Source organism: Ambystoma mexicanum, chromosome 6q (genome assembly GCF_040938575.1).
Source record: "Ambystoma mexicanum isolate Mex_15411 chromosome 6q, UKY_AmexF1_1, whole genome shotgun sequence".
Lineage (NCBI taxonomy): Eukaryota > Metazoa > Chordata > Amphibia > Caudata > Ambystomatidae > Ambystoma > Ambystoma mexicanum.
This window is the reverse complement of record NC_090937.1, coordinates 710,898,962-710,918,747: the sequence shown is the minus strand read 5'-3', so window position 1 is coordinate 710,918,747 and position 19,786 is coordinate 710,898,962. Positions and strand designations below refer to the sequence as shown.

At 43.2% G+C, this 19,786-nt stretch overlaps 1 protein-coding gene across 2 annotated transcripts in view; it reads left to right on the top strand.

The window, feature by feature from the left end:
• Nucleotides 1-19,786, top strand: part of OTUD4 (OTU deubiquitinase 4) — a 1,503,132-nt gene that overhangs the window by 467,248 nt on the left and 1,016,098 nt on the right. The gene's annotated exons all lie outside the window — the stretch shown is intronic.

Genomic DNA, 19,786 nt, shown 5'->3' with positions numbered 1-19,786 from the left:
ACCTGGCTCCTTGGAGGTAGGCATCATGACAGTATGATCTTACTAAAGTTCTTTTGTGCCCACTGGCACAGTGCCATCGCTCCTGAAACTCAAGGAAAAGTGTGTACGTTTTTTTCATCGCTTCAGCCAGGTCCGTTTTTTTATGTACACATTCCACATCTCAAGACAGTGTCCATGAATATGTGCCACTGCTTCTGAGAGCCCACACAATCCTCCTGCTCTGCAACTCCTCACCCTCTTCTCCCATCGACTGTGCGAAAACAGGCAACCTTCCGACTTCAGTTGAGAACGTACACTGCACCTCATATTTTCCTGCTCCCGAACGTTCTTTTTAACACTCATTTTCATAGATTGATATGATGGTAGCCTGTACTGATTGTCCTTGCAATAGGCCACGTACTCTGCATAAGGCTAAATGCACTAAACATTGTGCTATTTGAGTCTGGGAGGGCAAGTAACGTGTGGGATGAAGGAACAGATATAACCGGAATCTGTAGACCTCTCCCTTCCCACCTCTCCCGTATGGCTGTAACACATGTTATCTGAATCTGGGTAATTCACATCTACAATACTATCCGAAACACCACCTTAATTGTTGACAACCTTTTGTTGCTCAGTGGCCCTTCTCCTCCTGGGCACTGCCACATCAAGTGATCTTATGTCAATGACTGCTACATTATCAAGATTTTCATACCTACCCACTCTAACCCCCCATCTGCATAACCCTGTTCGACATAGACAAAAAGTAAAGAAAAAAGCGAAAAATAACAGGCAAAAACATCATAACATTCTTGTTTGTGTATGCTGCTTCTTGAGTGGCCGGAGAAAAATGAATGTCCATTCAGCCACAAGGACGCCCTAATCTAAACAATTTCACAAGTCTAATAAAAAATAATCTTTGAGTTGGTTTCTACTAAGGTCTTGCTCTTGCGGATTGGTGCTGGAGTCCTGTGTAACATCCGAAAGATGGATCCAACACTTCAACCTTCTACCTTCACTACACTCTGAGTCGCGAAAAGTATCTGATATGACCTGTGCAACCTCTGTTTATTCCAACAGCAGACAAAAGTTCTAATATAGACGCTCTCTCCCCTGGGAAGAGTTGAGGTTGCTGTAGGGACAATGGATTAACTTTCAAATGCAGCCAACTGTTGATGACACAATATCATCTGTGAAGATATAGCTTTCAAAGTTTTGGTTAGCTCCCTTAGATAGTCCTGAAAGTCTTCCCCTAGGATGTGCACAGACGTATGTGCGTAGGAGGGCATGCGTGCAGGTGAGAGTGGTGTGTACAGCCTCCTCTCTGTCATGATCTTGTGAGGGGTCAGGTGATGTTCTTTCCCTGGCTGATTTCTAAGACTAAACCAAGCCAATGGAAGACAGTGTAACCAGTTCTTAGACTGGGTATGGCAGATTTTGGAGAGTTTCCATTAAGACGCTCAATGAAACAGTTGGCTTGCGGATGATTCATTGAACACAACCTGTTTTTTATCACCAATAAAGAAGGGATCTCATTGAAAAGCTTGTTAAAGAAGTGAGCCCCATTGTCAGATTTTGGGACGTAGCATATTCCCCTTCTGTGCCAAAAATATTGCTGCTGATTTAGCATCAAGGTGCATACAGGGTCCAGCCTTAAGCCAATAGGTTAATTGACAAACAACAATAATCGAATAACAATAATTCTGAGGCTTGTGGATCTGCTTAGAATGAAATACTGTGCTTAGGCCAATATCTAGTGGTAGGTGCAGAGTATTGCATCTTGCTTTCGATGTTCGAAAAGGGACGTTGACTGGGCGTGTTTGTGTTACTATCTCCAGTGTGATGTGTACTGTATCCTTGATCTTTCACACGTTAAGGTCCCTCAGATCATTTTTTTCCGCCATAGTGGTCGGTCGTTTCATGCTGAGTTCGTAGTTTTACTACATTAATATTTGCTGTTCGGAAAATAATCTTTGTGTGTCTTCCAACGGATGCTCCTTTAATGCTTGCTGCGATGAACAAGTCGTCGACTACCATCTGAAGACTTAAGCAAATTATTCATCTCTTGATGGCTGACTGCAGCATTCTCTGGGCTTCAGCCCTTACAGGATGGAGATTGTGGGTTTCGACATTCTGATAATTCCTTAGAGAATGCCTTTTCGCACTTTCTTTTCTACTTATATTTGCCTAGCTGCGGGTGGATTTACTTTCAAAAATAGAAGGGACGCCCTTTAAATTCTGTTCTTCTTGTAATAAAAAATTCACCTGGAAAGACACTCATTGAGTGTGTAGTAAGTGTCTTCCCTGAGATCACTTGGAACAGCGTTGAGCATTCTGCAAACTCTTTCGTCCTAAGATGCTTAAAGAGAGGCGCACCAAGTGATGGGCGGCCTATGCTATGCAGGCCGAATCCCTTTCACCCATTGGCGCTGCTGCCTCGGATGGGTAAGACCTCCAACTACAGCTCTATTTTGGATGCTGAAGACATCCAGGGGGAGTCTGTAGAGTCCCACCTGTGTTTCCCCAGCCCCACTAGACAAGCCAAAAGCACAGGGATGTCTTCTGGCGATAGGGACAGACAAGTGCACACACATAAGCACACAGCCACAAGCCAATCTTCGAACGGATCATCGAAAAAAAGGGCTAATACGGTAACTACAGTTTTGTCAAAATCTGTCAAACCATCCCACTTGTAGCCCGTTGTGCCACCGCTCTGCGCCCAGCGCAAGGCTCTAAGACAAAGGAACCCCACATTGCCACACCTAAACTCTTGACAGATGCCATTTCTGTACAGTCAAAACCTTACTAGTCCAAACATGGGCACAAACACTCAAAAACAACAGTAACTACCATGGGCTACTTTAAGGCAACAGATACTTCGTCCCAGTCCCTGCAGAGTAAGAAGAAATATATAAACCCAGAGGAAATTGTGTTTGCCCTCCCAGAGACTCATATGGTAGGTACATGGATTAAAGAAAGGTTTGAACTAACCATGAACAAACTATCGGGTTGTCACATTCGTGGAAAGATATCTTTATACAAGACATTTCTTTTTGAAGAAGGGGGAACCACCTCCAAAATCCCCTAGACTTCACTTCTCCCCTACACACTGTTTAATTGATGTTACAGACCAGACAGCCAATATTTTTCAGGATGATCAAGATGATCTGTATTATCACCAGGGGGGTGAAGATCAGGGTACATGGTGGGGGATACTTATCAGGGTATGTGGCCAGATACTCCCACTCATGATGATGATGAGTCAGACATAATCTTTGCAGACCCTGAGACCACAGATCAGCCCAGTTACTCATCTCCTATAGATGAGCAGCTTCTTTTTAACATCCTACTTAAAAAAGCAATTGAACACTTTCAGATTCGGGAGTCAGTTCCAGATACTGATTTTGTGGAAGGTATCTTAAAAGAAAAGAAGGCTGTTAGTCAATCTGTTCCCTTGATAAATTCTGTTAAGAAAAGAATTGCACCTTGCCTACTTAAACCTTCCCTTACAAGGGCGGTTAACCCTCGAACACAGAAGATGTTTAAACCTGCACCTTCTGACCCTCTTTGCATTTGGGCCATGTTACACCTGACTCTCTAGTAGTTAAAACTACTAGAAAGCATTCTGGGGTTCCCTTCTCTAATGCAGAAACACTTCCAGATAAGGAATTAAAGAAAGAGATGTGTGCTGTTTGACAGCGCTGCGACCCTGAGTAGATTGTTAATTCCACACTCCGATACAAAAACATTATACAGTATCACAGTCTATTGTATTTCATAATTTCTTGATTTATTGACAATAACCAAAACAGCTGACGTGTTTCGACCTTTGAGTAGTCTTCCAGTCAAAATCTTCAAAATTTAAAATCGCTGGTGTTGATTATTTCTAGACACTTCACCAGGATTCTCTATAGTTGCACCAGATTCTTATTCCCATATCTGTCTATTCCTCCTGAAATGGTCCTTGAACCAATCCTCCTTAGTCTGGTTTAACTGTGAATTCACATTGGATTGCACTCATTCTAAAAGTAGTTCTTTGTATCCTAAAAAGACTTCATGAGAACGATTCCTTTACTGTCTCCATTAATGAATGTAATGGTCCAAATACCCGAAGAAAATGGCGCTGGCAGAATGGCGGCTCCACTGTCCCTAAACAGTCATAGTCCTAACAGACAGCACTTCAGCTATGTTCTTTATAAACAAACGGGGTGGGTACACACTCTCCAGGCCTGTCCAATCTAGCCCAGAAGCTTTGGATTTGGGCACTGAAACACAAAATGTTCCTTCTGTCTGAACATGTTCCACGGGTACACAATCTTTTAGCAGATGTGCTCAGCAGATACATGCAACGTCCCGTAGAAAACGAATGACAATTGCATGTAAACATATTACCCAGCATCTTCTCAGACTCCGGTCATCCAGAAATTGATCTCTTCCCAACACTGGAGAATGCACAATGCCCAAACTACGCCTCCATGTATCACCAAACAAGATCCAAGGGGAACGCCCTGTGGATGAATTGGTCAGAGATTTGCTTACGCTCCCCCGCGTTTCCTAGGACATCTCTCCTCAACAATTTAGTTCATATGATGCACCAGGAACAAGCCACACTTATTCTCATAGCACCAATGTGGGCCTGCCAACCGTGGTTGTCGCATCTAATGAGAATGTTACTGTCCTCCAGTCAAACTACTGTACCCTTACAACTTGCTGTCCCAAGATAAGGGGTCAACACTCAATCCACGTCCTCAAACATTAAACCTAGCAGCTTGCCTCCTGAATTCATATAGTTTGGACATTTAAACCTGCCACAAGGATATATGGACATCCTTAAAGAGGCATGTAAACCCAATACCAGACAGACACTGTTATTTCAATAAATTGAAATGCTTTGTCATTTGGTGTAATTCACGTAGCATCAATCCATTTACTGCACACCTTCTCATGTTGTTTTATACCGCCTTTACCTCTTAAACTCAGGGCTAGTGTTTAATTCCCTGAAAGTTTGTCTTACTGCTATTTCTGCATACACCACCTCTCAGAGTAAAGTTTCATGGTGGAAGACCCCTGTCATTAAAGCCTTAATGGAAGGAGTCAGAAGATTGCACCATTCCAATTTCAAATCCAACTCCCAGATGGGACTTGAATGTTGTCCTTACTAAACGTATGGGCCCTCCTTTTGAGACGATGCATAAAAACAGTCTTAAGTGCCTCACTTATAAGGCTGCTTTTCTCAGGGCCATTACATCAATAAAGAGGGTGAGTGAACTGCAGGCTCTCTGTTCAAGGTCCATTTGTCACCATTCACAAGGACAAAGTGGTTTTTCACACACATCCACGCTTCTCTCCTAATTTCGTCTCGAAGTTCCATGTCAATCACTCTATAGAGCCTCTAGCTTTCTTCCAAAATCCTACAAAGTCAGCATAGAGGAGCATCCATACATTAGATGTGAGGAGACCTGTGATGTATTGCATCAATAAGCCAAAACCACTATCGAAAACAAAACACTATAGCCACTGGAAGAGAAGGGGATCCCGTCTCGAAGTCGGCTGTTTCAAAATGGATTGTGAAATGCTTCCGGATGTGGTGGTCTCTTTCAAAGAGTACTTTACCTTTGACGCCTAGAACACACTCTACTTGAGACACAGAGGCTACTTTAGGTTTCATTGCAAATGTACCTTTAGAAGCCATTTGTAGGGCAACTACTTGGAGTTCCAGTCACAACTTTACACAACATTACTGCTTAGGTACACATTTGAAGGGTGATTCACAGGTAGGTCAGGCGGTGTTGATCTTTTTTCTGCTGTACCTTCAAACAACACACTATCTTCTCCTGGAATTGCTTGCTAGTTAGTCTATGCACAGTGTGCGATTCTAAGCAGGTCCACAAGACCCAGAAGACATACATTACTTACCGGAATCATATTTCTGATGCTTGTGAATCTGCTTAGACTTGCGTGCTGTGCATATAGTCTCGACATCTAGTGGTAATTGCAGAGTTTTGCATCTTTTTTTCTGAAGATCGAAAAGGGACGTCGATTTGGGCGTGTCCGGAACACTATCCCTACCATGACGTTTAGTGTACCCATGATCCCTCATGCGTCGAGGTGCCCCAGATTGTTTTGTTTGCCATAATGGTCGGTAGCTTTAATGCAGAGCTCATGTTAACAAGATTTATTGCTATATTCATCGCGTCTTCTCATCATTTCGACGATTTCATCGACAGCCGTTTCCTGTTTCCCATCCTGTGAATCTCCGGTTGACTTCTCGACAACTGGCGACAGCCTCCACCATAAGGCCACTTAATAATGAAGCACACTCCATTTAAATGTTGTCCTTCCTGTAATCGAAGGTTTCCTTGGAGGGACACTCGTAGTGAGTGTAATAACTGCTTACCTCATGACCACGATGAGCGGTGCTGCAAGGCCCGTCGACTTTTTAAACATAAAACACTTAAAGAAAGACACACAAAATGGTGGGTGGCCAACACCAGCAGGCACGGCCGGCTCGGCTGACTTTTAGCAATTGACTTTTATTCATTGTATTTCCTTTCAGCACCCTGCTGCGTGCGGTTGACTGGAAACCTCATCATTTTTAGTTTCATATTGGTTCCATTTAATTTTCCTTTCCTTGTATGCGCTGTACCGACACGGCCAGAAGGTGCCTGTCGTCCGCTGCACGCTCTTTGCGGTCTGTCTTCGCTGCTCATTCCCCTGAGTGGGAGGGACAGAGCTATTGCAAAATGTGCTTGCATAATAGCAGAGTGTTCCGGAAGCGCAGTGGGCGGGAGCCTCATGCGCCGAAGTCGCACCTAAGTCAAACCTGTCTGTGCTCGTCCGTGTGCAGACTGGGCCTTGGAGTTTGTCTCCCATTCTTGCTACTCGTGCCTCCTCTGCTGCCCATTTATCACGTGAGGATCTGCTGTCTCGTGGTCCTAATACAATGTTTCCACGGAATTTCAAGATGGCAAGCCAAACTACTGTTAACCAGTCCAACACTAGGAACTCTTTTTAAAAATTGTTTATTAAATGCACGTTCTTTAGTTGCTCATGACTGTCATAACTTGATCGATGATTATCACTCTGATCTTCTTTTCGTCACAGAAACGTGGCTACATGAGCATTCTGAGCCCTCTGTAATTCTAGCCTTACTCCCCAATTAGAACATTCTCCGTTGGGATTGAGTGTCCCCATTCAGGTGGAGGTACTGCAGTGATTTTAAAATCTACATTTAATATTTCCGCTATACAAATCGATCATAGCCTTAAAATGCAACCTTTACTGGTGCGTCACCCAGTATCTGCTTCCATGTCCCTGTCTGTGCTGTTGGTTATCACCCTCCATGCTATGACCACTCTTTTATTTGTTGATTTCCTCACTTTTGCTTCTGAACTCCAACTAAAGCATTCTAATCTTCCTCAACATGTAGCCGGTTGCCAGATAACCGTACGGAGAGCCATGCGGCTATTGGGAATGATGGCATCCTGCATTTTCCTGGTTCCACATGTCCGTTTGTGCGTGCGTCCTATGCAAGAGTGGCTCTCGAGCCAATGGTGTCAGGCTAGCAGTCAGTGGGACGATCTAGTGGTTGTATCGAAGGTGCTTGTTTCTATCACTACATTGGTGGATGAAGAACATTCTTCTGAAGGAGAAATCATTCACCACCCCCACAGTAGAGACCACTATCACCACAGGCACATCCCTGTCAGTGGGGAGCGCAATGTCTCCACCAAACAGAGCACATCATGTGGTCACAATCTGTAGCGAACAAACACATCAATCTGTTAGAGCTGTTAGCAGTGTTCAAAGCCCTGAAAGCGTTTCAACAACTACAAGGGAAGATGTTACAGACAGCACCACAGCCATGTTTTACATAAATAAGCACGGGACACTCACTCACCAGGGCTGTTCAAACTGTCAAAGCATTTGGAAATGGACTCAAAGACAAAATATTCCTCCAGTGACACCACGTTCCAGGGGAAGACAATCTTCTTCGAGACGTGCTCAGCAGAGACGTTGAGCTATCCGTAGAGCATGTGTTTGTGTAAACGCCACTCATTTTGAACAACATGTTTGCAGAATGGGGGTATCCAGACATCAACCTCTTTTCAACACTGGAGAATGCACAGTGCCCAGACTACACGTCCAGGTATCCCCAAGGGAAATTTGGCTCCTAAAGTCCGTTTGGGCATCTGCAACTGCCTCAAAGATGTATGGACATTCTTCAAGAGGTACGAAAACCAAATACTAGACACTGTTATTCCAGTAAATGGACAACAAGAGAAGGAGGATTGGGGTGGGCACCGCTGAGTATGTCTAAAGTGCTTATGGTTATTTGTAGTTCAAAGTAGGCAGTTCCTGGCGTCACCGAGTAAACCAGTAAACACTATACTGGAAAAACACGAAATTGAGTAATGTCTGATGAGAAAGAAAATGTCATCAGACCTTGGGTCGCCAATTCTAGTGAAAACTACTGATGGGTATTCTATCAATTTGTATCTAGAGGATGAAGCTTATTTATAGAATTATTTTTCCACGATCAGTTATTCCAGTTTTTGGTGAAGAAAACGTAACGCCATCAAATATTTTTGCGATAGAAAATTATTTTAATTCATTGATTTGAAAGAAGCAGAAATGGTATGCCAATGCCTTTCGGACCTACAACTGGTCCTTCATCAGGGCGAATTTCTATACTACAGAGAAAAAAGAAAAACAATAACCAAAAAATCTTGAACATCAGAATAACAACATTTGGAGTTCTTATAAAAGTAAATCACCACAAATCTCATAAATGATTCTACTCAAAAACATAAACAAGAAATACCTGCATCTATGTGTCCTAATTAGATGTCCATCACAATGACGTCTCAATTTCCATCACAACAAAGATAATCCATTTTATCTCCTGAGATAAAATATATCAACAGATGACCACTGGTTTCCTCATCTGATTCCTTTTGAGATGCTTGTACTCAGTTGAGTATCTATAAAACATCAAAGTTTTGACCATATAGGTAAAACTTATCCAGTTCAAATATATGTGAATAGCGATAAAATGTTACACGTTCTATTAGATGCAAGGTTGCACGTACCTCGGTATATAAGTAGATGTAAAAGGAAAATTCATGTGTCAAATACACGTGGTATAAGCAGAAGTGTTGTCTTTTTCTCAAAAATATTCCTCCATATGGGGCCGCTCTAATGGTCCTCTCTGAAAGACATTAAATAATTGCGGTTCTTAAATAATTTAGAAACCCTAATGTTATTAAGCGATGTAAAGATAGTTGTGAAACCGCTTACCTCGAATGTTGCAGCCATCTTTCTTATCCTGTTGAGAGATACAAAAAGGAATTTGAAAAACAGCGCAGCGATTCAATTGCCTTAATTACGTGTGTGTTGAATTGATGTTGGAATAGTGCACACTCGTAGAATGAGCCGCCTGTTGAGTAAAAAATGTAGCTGTCACAAGTAAATATACTTCCTAGCTGACCGATTACAGTTAAGTGAGCGTGGTCTTGTTTGCAGTATAGGCTTACCTAATGGCGTATGGAGATAGTGAAGACGCTGCTGGCTTGCTCCGGCCACGGACAGCTCTAGAACAGCACGAGCGTCATCATGGAAACGTTCTTGAAGTGGACGCTACGTGATTACGTAGCAGCTCGTTTATGGTGGTGTTTACCAAGGCAGCAGGGCTCCGATGCCTGCTGCTAATACGGCTTTACTAAATGTGACGGCAATGTACTGCTTATACTCAAGTGAGGCTCGTAAATGCTGGGAAACTAATCATATGAGCGATGTTCATGCTGGTATGTAAATGCTGAAAATGTAAAATACGTAGGCATGTTTACTAAAAAGCACCTTTCAAACTAAAGATGAACTGATTGAACGGTCTACATATGTTGTTGTGTACGCCTTTATATCACTGCAGGTAAAGAGGCCAAGTGTTTACATTGAATTCTTTTAAAGACACACTACAAAATCATGCATTCTCGTTCGTGTCACTGGCACATAGCTTGTTGCTGTAAAAGCAAAACCATTAACATAAAAACAGCAGTGCATGCTTTTATGGTAATTCGACTTACATATGTGGCTTCAATACAGACTTTCCTGAGTGACATAATTCGCATGCCCATACTACATACATGGCGTGTCACCAAACATTTAATCTGGCATATAGAACAACAACCAATACAGTTGCCTTGTAAATTTTGAAAGTCGAAAAAAAGAAAGGAAGAAAAAGGAATATATACTCAAATTCAATTCAAGAAATGTTAACTTTGATGATGTCTTTTTCATATGAAACAATGCAGATTCAACTCTTCATTGAGCCCACGGGGCGATAAGTGTCCAATCTCTCAATCCAATGTGCCTCACGTTGTTCATGTCTTTTAGTAGCACTTGTTCCAATGTTCGTCATTTGTACTACTTCGAGGATTTGGAATCGCATTTGTGACATCTGATGTTTTGCTTGATTAAAATGTCTGGCAACTGGGGAATGGGGATTATTGGTTCTGACATTTGATTTATGTTCATTCCATCTTATCCGTGCTTTTCTGCCAGTCTGACCAATATATAGTAATCCACAAGGGCACTTGATGCAATATATGACACATTCTGACATTCAAGTAGAATAATCCTTGATTTTTATCTTCTCTCCTGTTCTGGGATGTATAACTGTGTCACCTTTTATGATGTTATTGCAGTTGCTGCACGACATACATGGAAATGTCCCTTGTTTTTTTGTCAGAGTTTTTTTTGGTAATTTTTTTGGTGTTGACCAGCAGGTCTCTCAAGTTGCTGCTTCGTTGATTTGCAAAAAATGGTCTATCTTGAAACAAATTCTGAAATTTGTCATCGCAAGTTAACATCGGCCAATGCTTGAGAATTATTTTCTTGATTTTGAATGACTGTACACTGTATTTGCTGACAAAAACGAATGGATTCTCTTTATTTTTTGGTCCTTTTGTTTGCAGTAAATTAGTTCTTTCTTGTGTCTCAGCTTTTTCTCCAGCACGGTTGAGTTCTTCTTCTCTGAAGCCTCTTGCTTTAAATTTTTGAAACAATTCCTCCTTCTCTTGTAAAAATTGAGATTCTATATTAGTGATTATTTTTATGCGTAATAATTGACTGTATGCTAGGCTACGTATTGTAGCTGCCGGATGGAAACTCATCCTGTGGAGAAGGTTGTTTCTGTTGGTCGGTTTATGGAACACTTCTGTGTTGAATGATGGTACATTGGGAGTTACTACAACATCTAGAAAATGTACACGAGTATGGCCTATTTCATAAATAAATTGGATTCTTGTATCAATCATGTTGATCAATCAATCCCAAGAATGAGTCTAAATTTGCTTGATCCCCAGACCAGACTAGGAACATTTCATCTATGTACCTTCCCCAATGTTTGATGTATTGATGCCAGACAGGATGTTTGATATGGTCTTCTTCAAATTTCAGCATAAATGAGTTGGCATACGCTGGCGCCATGGTGGCACCCATGGCTGTTCCACTGATTTGCAGTAAATGGAGACGTTTTCTCATTTGATGTGGTACTCGTAACATCAACCCTGTTGATTGTTCACTCACACACCACACACACGTAGTCCTTTATCTAACTCGCCTCTTAGACTTGGGACTAGTTTTTAACTCGCTGAAGGTCCACCTTGCTGCCCTCTCTGCTTACATCACCTCTCAAAGCAAGATTTTCTGGTGGAGAAGACTTCATCCACCTATTTGTAATCCAACTCCCGTTTGGGACTTGAATGTTGTCCTTACTAAACTTCTGGGGCCTCCTTTTGAGCCAATGCATAAAGCTAGTATGAAGGCTCTCATCTATAAGACTGCTTTTCTGGTGGCTATTACTTCCATTAGGGGAGTCGGTGAACTGCAGGCTCTCTCAATTCAAGACCCATTCGTTACCATTCATAAGGACAAAGTGGTTTTGCTCACACACCGATGCTTTGCACCTAAATTAATTTCCAGGTTCCGTGTAAACCAGTCCACTGAACTTCCAACTTTCTTTCAGAATTCCACTAAGTTGGCTGAAAGAAGCCTCCATACACTAGATGTTAGGAGAGCAGTAACCTTACTAAGGCAAAGCTACTTCGAAAGAGAGATTCATTCTTTGTCTCTATTGCCGCTGCTAAGGGAGGGCACCCTGTCCCTAAGTCAGCAATCTCTAAATGTATCCAAATGCGTTATTCTCTAAGAGATTTACCCTTTACGCCTATAGCACATTCTACTCGAGGCACAGGAGCTGCTATAGCTTTCATTGCAAATATTCCTCTAGATTCTATTTGCAAAGCAGCTACCTGGAGTTCTATTTACACCTTTACACAACATTACTTCTTAGATACACATTTTAAGACTGATTCTCAGGTGGGTCCGGCAGTGGTAAGACCTCTCTTCACTGCTGTTCCTTCTCACATTCCAGCACCATCTCCTGGTACTACTCACTATTATATGCACAGCATATGATTCTAAGAAGATTCAGAAGCATCAGAAGACCTGCATTACTCAACATAATCCTATTTCTGGTGCTTGTATCTGATTTGATTATTCACATACGCCCACCCTTCCTCCCCTCTTGGAGTTGAAGGCATATAAACGCCTTACACCTTCCTTCTTCTGTACTCACTTACGCATTCACTTCAGGCTCCCTAATACGCCCAGGTCGATGTCCCTTTTTGATCTTTGAAGAAAAGATGCAATACGCCGCCATTACCACTAGATGTCGGACTACATGCACAACATGTGAATCTAAGCAGATATAAGCAGCAGAAATACAATTATGGTGAGTAGTGTATGTCTTCTGATGCTTTTGTCTGCTTGGATTCACATGCATCCACCCTTCCTCCCCTCTTGGGAAAACAGACATCACAGAGGTTAAAATGCGAATATAAGGGCTTCAAGCCATGAAAATGCATAGTCAAGCACTCACGCTGGAGCGATTTCTAATATTGATAGGGAAGGTGTTGGGCTCATTTGGCACTACTGAATCATTAACAACTATGATATAGACTAATGAAGTTGGACATTAGAAAAACTTGACATTATATTAATGAGATTTTCTGTTGCTTGCTTTTTCTTTTCCATCCCTTATCCCCTACACCTTTTTGTTTTCCCTCTCCACCGACTACCTTTGTTTTTTCATCATCATGAATTATTTGACATGTAAACTGTCTAACCGATTGATGTGGCGAATGCACATTCTGTGAAAATAACAATTGTCTATAAAAACTAAACCATGATAGATTATGTTTTATGGCCAGATGAGGACCTTGTGGAGGTAGAAACATGAGCCGGCTTTGTGTGTTAAATCTTTATTAAATAATTAAGACCTTTGAAGGTTTTGTGTGTTGAACAGTTATTTATTTCTCGAATTGTAGATCAAAAACTGAAAACGAGTAACTATACTTCAAATGGATTGTGTCCTCCCACGTATTCCTCTTCTTAGATATATCCTTACCTTCAGCTTTGCTGCTTTGGAAAAAAAATCTCTCCACCAGAGGGCGCTCCACTCAAGGCTACAGCGTCGATGTCCCTCGGCGACATCCGTCGAGTGCCGACATCATCCGCAGTATAAATGCCTCCAGCGCGCCCGTTGACCTCAGTTCCGTTTTTCAGTTCGCTTCGGATCGAGAAAATGGTTCTTCAATTCGTAGAAATGTCGTCTTCATCTAATCCTTCCACGCCGAAGACTGGATTAAAAAAAATGCCAGAAAAGTAGGACAAAGATGTCTCTGACTGATCCCCATCGGAATTGCCTCTGGTCCGACCACTGTATAGACGAGTGCGGTTCCTGTCAATCGATGACCCTTAGGCCTTAAAGGAATGTAGAGGTAAACTGGCAGTGGGGGAGGAATCCTTGAAGTTTTCTTTGAGGGGGTAGAAAAGATTCAGCTGAGTCTTCGTTAAAACATCACAAAGAATCTAGGTCGAGGAGTAGATCGAGGAAGTCCTCTTCTTCTTTCTCAAAAAAGGTGAAGAAAAGCCGACACTGGTCTCCCTCTTCGTCATCTGAGGAAGTTACTACATGTCCGTCGAAACATTATTCCCCAAAAAAGTTGCAAGCCTTCAGAACATCTATGCTAATGAATTTTGAGAATGTGGCCCAGACCCCCTCAAAGTCTAGCGAAGGCCTGCCCCTGCTCATACAAAAAGTGACAGGGGAAGATCCAAGACAAGAAAATCCGACAAAAAATCGTCGAGGGTGTCGTCCAGGGAATCTCCCATCAGACACTCATACGCCATCAAAACCCTCATCTAAAACTTCCTTGAAGCCTCTATCGAATGCACAGGGTGTCGACAAACCATCCCAAAAAGTTACATTGATTGCACAGTCGACGGTGTCGAAGGCTCCTTCGACGGTGTTGACAACTCCTTCGTCTCGGTCAACAATTCCTACAAAGGTGTCGAAGATTACTTCGACGATATCGATGGTGATAACTACAACGTCGACGCCATCGACACTTTTGTCGACGTCTTCGTTCATTCCGGTTACAAAATCGACACATGTGGCGAAGTCTGTGCCACCTGAGAAGGTATTTCATCCTGAAAGTAGACAGGATTCCTTTAGAACCATGTCCTCCATTTATGAGGGAGGTTCGTCAGGAGAAGATGTTTCACCTGCTGGTGTGAAATTTGGTACAAAACAAGTCCCTGAGGAATCGAAGATGGCAGACTTATATGAATGCTTGTCAGCAAGTGAGCTGGACACATCTCCAGAATATGAATGCGAAAAGCATGACCCGGCTGAGCATGCTGATGCAGGATATAGAAAGTTGATGAACAGGGTAACTAAGTTTATGGGGTGGAACAGAAACTCACCTGTTTATCAGGAGTATGATATGACTGACATCCTTTCAGGGGGACCTCAGCAAGATCCCATAATTAGTTTTCATGTAGCTCTACAAAGGAAGGTGAACACTGCATGGGAAAACCCTGAATCTATTCTGGCAGTAAATAATACATATTTTTCAAAATATATGCCCTGTTCTTCAGATCCTGAATATTTGAGTAAACGCCCATCACTTGAAAGTCTTGTAGTTTAGGCAGCTACTTCTACTAGAAATGCTGCATATCCTACAATTCCCCTAGATAGGGATGATAAGAAGATTGATGCATGGTCCCGAAAGATTTTTACATCCGGGAGCATGGCTTTAAAATCTACAAATGTAACTTGCACCCTTTCAAGATTTACATACACCCTGTGGGACTGTATGACAGTGGCGGCTGAACACATCCCTGAAGGTGAGGAACATGAAGGTTTCCTATCCATAGTAAGGGATGGAAAGGAGGTTTCAGGGGAATGCCTTCAATCAGGTTTGGACACGACTGACAGTATCAGAAGGTCCATGGTGTCTAGTAAGATACTACGCAGTTTTGCGTGGCTGAGGAAGTCAGATTCTGAACCAGATGTACAGTCAAGGCTTCTTAATATGCCATTTGACAGCTCAGGGTTGTTTGCCAGCAAAGCAGATGAAAGTTTGGAGAAGCTGCATATCTCCAAAGCGGCAGCAAAATCACTGTGCTGCTATACGGCAACCTTAACAACGCCCCTACACAGGCTCATCTTCCTGGAGGGGTCGTCCCTTTCGATTTTATTCCACATTTGGAAAGGAAGGGGACAGGCCAGTCAAAGTAGACACAGGACATTTCCTCGGGGGCGAGGAAAAGGTCCTAGATCTGCCCCAGCAATGGCTAATGTCCCTTCAGCCGCTGATGCAGCTGCCACAAAGCCACTCTGAGGTTTTGACCCACAAAACCCTGGTGGGAGGCAGGATCTCACAGCATTTGGAAGAATGGCAGGGCATTACTTCAGATACTTGGTAACTGGAAACAGTATCCAAAATGTACTGCCTTCCTTTTAAAAAAAAACCTCAGAATCACCCGCCAGGATACAACTCTGCCAAACATCGAGACCCGCTCCTGTTGCAGGAAGTCTTAACCCTGCTACAGAAAGGTGCAATAGAACATGTACCTGTAGCGGAGAGGAACAAGGGTTGGTATTCCCCATATTTCCTCATACCAAAAAAGGACGGAGGATTAAGACCTATCTTGGACTTGAGAACTTGAACAAGTTCCTCAGGAAGGACAAGTTCAAGATGGTCACACTTTCTTATATCCTTCAGGCTCTCCAACTCCAAGACTGGTTGGTATCATCGGACCTTCAGGATGCTTACTTTCATGTGCCAATAGATCTCAAACACAAGAAGTACCCGAGGTTCGCGATTGGCAATTCTCACTATTAGTTTCGAGTTCTGCCTTTCTTGTTGACCTCCGCCCGAGAGTTTTCACCAAGTTGATGGCCGTGGTGGCAGCGAGTCTCAGGAGAGGGGGGATTCACGTCTACCCCTACCTGGACGATTGGATGATCAGGGATGATCAGGGAACGTTCTCCCGAACAAGCCCAGGAGCATCTATCCAAGACCTGCAACTTTCTTCACAGACTAGGCTTTTCTCTGAACTTAAAGTAAAACATGATACCATCACAGAAACTCTTTAACAGAGCAGTCCCGAAGAGAGAGCTTACCACATTCTGCAGATAACAAAATTCCAGAATGCCCAGACTCTACCGGCCTTCGATTTTCTCAGGTCGCTCGGTCTTATGCCATCCTGCATTTTTCTGGTGCCAGAAGCCAGATTGAGGCTGAGATCCCTTCAATGGGCCCTCAGGACTCAATCGTCCCAATATTCAGGGGAAATGTCAGATCTTTTGCAAGTTCCAGCCATAGTAGCACAGGCTCTTCGATGGTGGGCTTGCAGAGTACATATCCTCAGGGGAGAATCTTTTTGGCAACCATGGCCGGAGATAATGGTAGTGACGGACGCCTCACTCACAGGGTAGGGAGCTCACACCAACGAGTTGACAATCAGCGGTCATTGGTCTCCATCGGAGTCCAAACTACACATCAACCTATTAGAGCTGAGGGCAATCAGACTAGCTCTGAAGGCCTTCCTACCCTCTGTATGGGGAAAGAATGTCCTGATAATGACGGACAACACGTTGGCCATGTACTACCTCAACCAAAGAGGAGGAGTAGGGTCACTACCACTGTGCAGAGATGCAATGCAGCTCTGGTTCTGGGTGATACAGGAAGGGATCTCTCTATCGGCAGTTCATCTAGCCGGAGGGCAAAACACAGTGGCGGATGCTCTAAGCAGGCAGAGCACAGTCTCCCACAAGTGTGAACTAGCTCAGGAAGTCCTTCAAGTGATCTTCGCCCCTTGGGGGACCCCTCAAGTGGATCTGTTTGCGACCAGTGTCAACAGGAAGTGCGAACTGTACTGCTCAAGGGAATTTCCTCAGAGAGGAGCTCTAGCACATGCGTTCGTGGTGGACTGGGAATCTCCAGTTCCTGTGATCCCTCAAGTAATCAGGAGGTTGAGAAAGTTCAGGAAACGTATGATCCTAATTGTCCCGGATTGGGCCAGGAGGATGTGTTGCCAGGACCTTCTGGACATGTCCATCTGCCCTCCAATATGTCTTGCACAAAGAAGAGGATCTTCTCTCGCAAGAGGAAGGTCACGTTCTACATCCAGAGGTCAAGACACTCAACCTTCACGCATGGCTTCTGAAAGGCTGAGATACAAGGATTGGGACTTTCCGGATGACGTCATGGAGATTTTGATTTCGGCCAGAAGGCCAGCAACTAAATCTCTGTACCAGTGTCGTTGGAACAAGTTCAGTAACTGGTGCAGAGATAGGAATGTGGACCCTTTTCAGTGTAATCTTCCCACAATATTGGCTTTTCTGTTACACTTGGTTAATCTGGGGCTCCAGGTTGGCACAAGAAAGGGTTATTTAGCAGCGCTATCTATTTTTAAGCGCTCCTCGGAGGAAGAATCTTACTTCAAAATACCTTTTGATTACACAATTCTTAAAAGGTCTTAATAATGTGTTTCCTCCAAGTACCGGATTTGAGCCTTTTCATTCTTGTCCGTTAAGGCTCCTTACTTTAAAAATCATACTTCTAGTGGCAATTACATCAGCCCGCAGGGTAATTGAGTTGCAGGCACTTTCTAGCGGGCCTCCTCACACCATCTTTTATAAAGATAAGGTTGTTCTTGGGGGCAAACCCTCTTTTTTGCCAAAAATTCTTAGATATTCACCTGTCATAGAAAATAACACTGCCTGCTTTTTACCCACCCCCTCACGCAAGTAAGGAGGAGGAAAGGCTACATAGATTAGACCCTAGGAGGGCTCTTCGTTTCTATATTTCAAGATTGGCAAGATTACGTCGGTGTGATCAACTCTTTGTGGGATACACTGTCCCGTAAATTCACTGTAGCCGTAAATTGGGGCTGGCAGTGACTAAGCAAACATTATCTATATGGATAATTTTGGCTATAACTGAATGTTATAGATTGGCTGGGAAAGATCCTCCAGATGGGCTGAGGGCTCATTCAACCAGGGGCATGACGACTTCAAAGGGGTGTCCCAGTGCAGATATTTGCGCAGCAGCCACCTGGTCATCCATGCACACATTAATAAAACTATTGTCCCGGGAGGATGGCTCAGCGGCAACGTGCGTGCCTTGGAAGAAAGACGACACAAAGCAACACAGGTTCGATCCCCGGGTCCGCGCTTAGAAACCGCTGGGTGTTTAAGTGCGTTATAAATAGGCAAATAAGACAAAAAAAAACAATTACGCATCCAAAAAACAAACAATTCCTGTAACAGCGCCTCGATGCCTGTGGGCTGTGTGAGCGCTTTAAAAATGTAAAATAAAAATAAATATGCCCTAGATTCGACTTCTCAGAGGGAGTTCTCTTTGCTAAATCAATACTTCATTCGGTACGTGACTAATATCCCTGTACTCTGCCTCCAATACAAAACTGCTTTGGGAGTGTATCTAAGATGAGGAATACGTGGGAGGACACAATCCATTCGAAGAACGTTACTTACCAACTGTAACGTTCTTTCGATTGGATGTTCCCTTATCGACCCTCCCAGCCTACCCCACAGTAAAGTTTACGTGGTTTACACTCAAAATTCCTCTAAGGCTTGGGTCAAAAGAGGCATTCCATTAACTACAATACATTGGTTGCAATATACGAAAAAACAGAACTGAGGCCAATGGTCGCGCTCAAGGTATTTATACAGCGGATGACGTCAGCGCTCGACGGATGCCGCCGAGAGACATCGACGCTGCAGCCTCGGGTGGAGGACCATCTGGTGGAGTGAATTTTCTTTTTTTTTTTCCGAAGCAGCAAAGCTGAAGGTAAGGATATATCTAAAATGAGGAATACGTGGGAGGAACATCCAATCAAAAGAGCTTTACAGTTGGTAAGTAACTTGCTCATTTGGGATATTGTTTCTAATTGATGTAATTGAGAGATAAGGAGTGCATGGAACATTGCTCAATCTTGGCATTTCTTTGCGTATGGCCATGGGCTTAGGCCATTTGCTTTAGTTCATGCTTGCACCCTCTGACCTGCCTAACAGTTTAATTTGGTCAGATTAAATAGAAAAAATAGATAGGTAGCTCAACCAGATAGCAGCCCACTTAATCTGCCTATATCTGTAGGACTGTGGCAGGCTGCGTGCTTCCCCTTTGGCTTGGCATTCCTTTTAAAAGGAAAGCAGGAGTCTGGTTTCCATTAAATGCAACTTGGGTATTCCGCGCCTTAGACACATTCACAAATTCCCCCAACGCTTACCGGCAACTTTCAGCTTTATGCGTGCATAGCTAGATTCAGTGTAGCTCTACACTCTCTTTACTTTTGCAGCTGGCTCCGAGAGAGGACTTCCATATTATTTGACCATGTGATTTTTACTAGTGGTGATAAAAGGCTTTCAATC